Raw genomic sequence first — 2,663 nt, 5'->3', positions numbered from 1 at the left:
TATATATATATATATATATATATATGTGTGTGTAAACATATATATATAAATGTAAGCATATATATGCATATTTATATATATATGCTAATTTATATATGTATATATGCATATCTATCTATCTATCTATACATACATACCTACATACATACATACATACGTACATACTCATTTACAGCCCTGCTTTGTAATGGGATGTTCACTTGCCAAATGTGATTTTGGGTTCAGTCCTAAAGCATGTTACTCTGGGCATCTATTATTGTCAAGTCAAGCCAATCCTTGTGAGTGAAATTAGTCGTCATTAATAGAAACAAGCCCATCATATCTCTCTGCTTATCTGTTAGTCAATCTCTCTATCTATTTATCTATCTATGTATGTGTGAGTATATATGTATTTGCGTGTGCATGGGTATGTCAATGCGCATGTGAGTGTGTCGTCTCCTTGTCATGATATTGCATGATGGTTGTAAATGAACTTCACCTTTCCCAAGATTATGTCAGACTATAGGAGAGTATTATCTAGGAAAAGGATGCTGGGAAGGAACAGGAAAGGTACTTGGAAATTTATCTAACCTCGGAATATTTTCCACAGTAGACTTCATAACTCAGAATCCTATTGAATACTCTACAAACAGTTACTCAAATCTCTGAAGTTATATTATGGCTGTGTTTTCTTTCCATTAATCTACATCAGTTCAAAACAGTTCAAAACATTAATCTACATCAGTTCAAAACAAATGCTAAATGCCTAATGTCAACAAGTTATTCCTGTTCTGTCAACCAAATCTCACTTGTCAGTTTTTGCTCACCTCAAGCTGTTGTCAAGATGCTGAACAGTTGTAAAACCCATAACCACTTAGTGGTAAACCTAACCTCTCAACCATATAGTAGTGTTTGCTGTATGGTTAAGTGGTTAAATGTTTCTTGAACACTACAGTATCACTGCATTATAACTTGGAAAATGTAGAAACTCACCTCTCTTTAAAGACCAGGGTTAATGACAAAACTAATTTCACTTAATTATGAATTGCAGATCATTGTGGTGCAATAAATTAGCAAATTGTTAAGAAATTTGGTGGCTTATCCATTTTCCTTCCCTTATTTCTAATGAAACATTTCTTGGTGTTTGAAGCACAACATAAAAATTTCCTAAGTAAAATTTAAATATGAGCAAGCTAGCATTAGGAATTTTATATTTTGGGACTTGATATTAGTAGGGTTAAAATAGCTGAGAGTGGTAAAAGAATAAAACCGTGCTCTTAAACAAGAAGAAATTAATAAATATCTCTGAGCTTCTTAGTGTTAATGTGAACACTGCTGATTCATTAGCAGCATATATGCAAATATATAAATGAAATTCGTTTCTGTATTTGTGTACTTAAATGCCTGTCAAGGTTTATAGTGCTATAAATTGCTTCCTTGTTATTCTTTGTATATGATCATAATCATAATATTCATGATAGCATTGATGATGATAAAGAGTAATAGGACAATGGCAATGATTGAATACCAGCATAATTATTTCCACCACCACCACCACAGTTCACCACCCCTTTCCTCCACCTCCTCCTCCTCATTCCAGTCTTCTTACTGTCATGTCGGAAGATTTAGAGGCAATTTCATATTTCATGAAATAATGGCGATGGTTTTAGTGTTGAAGAAAATGATATTAACAAAGAAAATTAAGAATAAAGTCAGCCTCCTTCAAGACTAAAGACTGGTAAATCTACTGACATAATGCTGAAAGTCAAAATAATTATCCTATTCTTCATCAAAATAACTGCAAAGAAAAAACAGGAAAATCATTTCAGTAAAAGCTGATCAAGTTGTGTATAAGATGAAGTGTAATGTAATATCATGGATAGAATAATTTCTTTTAGAAAAAATTAATATCACTAATCATATAAAAGTGTCTAATGTGAAAATGCATGGCACTCAAATTTTTAAAAATAATAATGGAAAATTCAAAATAGATTTTGTAGTGGCTTACTTGATATTCAAATGTAGTAATGAATACTTACTAGCAGTCACATGCTTTAAAGAATATTACAACCATTGTATTATTAAATTATTGACATGCTTTTACCAATTAAATAATACATATGGGTCATAAATATCATTAATAATTGTAGTGGCATTGTCATGCTTTGTGTGCATAAGAAGTTTACTAAACAATCAGTCATGTGGTTTGGGCTTCAATCTCCTCCTTTTGAGCATCTGTCTTTCCATACTTCCGTGTATCACATGAAATATATGCGGAGTTAGATTTTCTATCGGTGTATCTCCTATCTGTTATCAAGCCTCATCTTTTTCCATGCACAGTAACAATTCTCTATGGCCAAACATGTTTTCAGGGAAAATATTAAAGGAGACACACCATTTTATATGACAGAGACATCCTTTATATCTATTGCATGTTGTCAAGACAAGGAAGCACAAACTACCAAACATACACATACACTGAAACTCTCACGCACACATATACATATATTCATAATCACACACACATACATGCAGAGTAATATCGAGTATAACCAGCTGAAATTGCAAAGATAATCTGGAACTCGACTGATGAAAGAAAACTCCAAATGACCTGTCCTTGTTTTCTTTGTATCGTCTATCTGGATGTTTTGCTTTCTTGTCCCATTTTGTATTATTTATATATA

Source organism: Octopus bimaculoides, chromosome 4 (genome assembly GCF_001194135.2).
Source record: "Octopus bimaculoides isolate UCB-OBI-ISO-001 chromosome 4, ASM119413v2, whole genome shotgun sequence".
In the NCBI taxonomy this organism is placed as follows: Eukaryota; Metazoa; Mollusca; class Cephalopoda; order Octopoda; family Octopodidae; genus Octopus; species Octopus bimaculoides.
Note: the sequence above shows the minus strand (reverse complement) of the source record.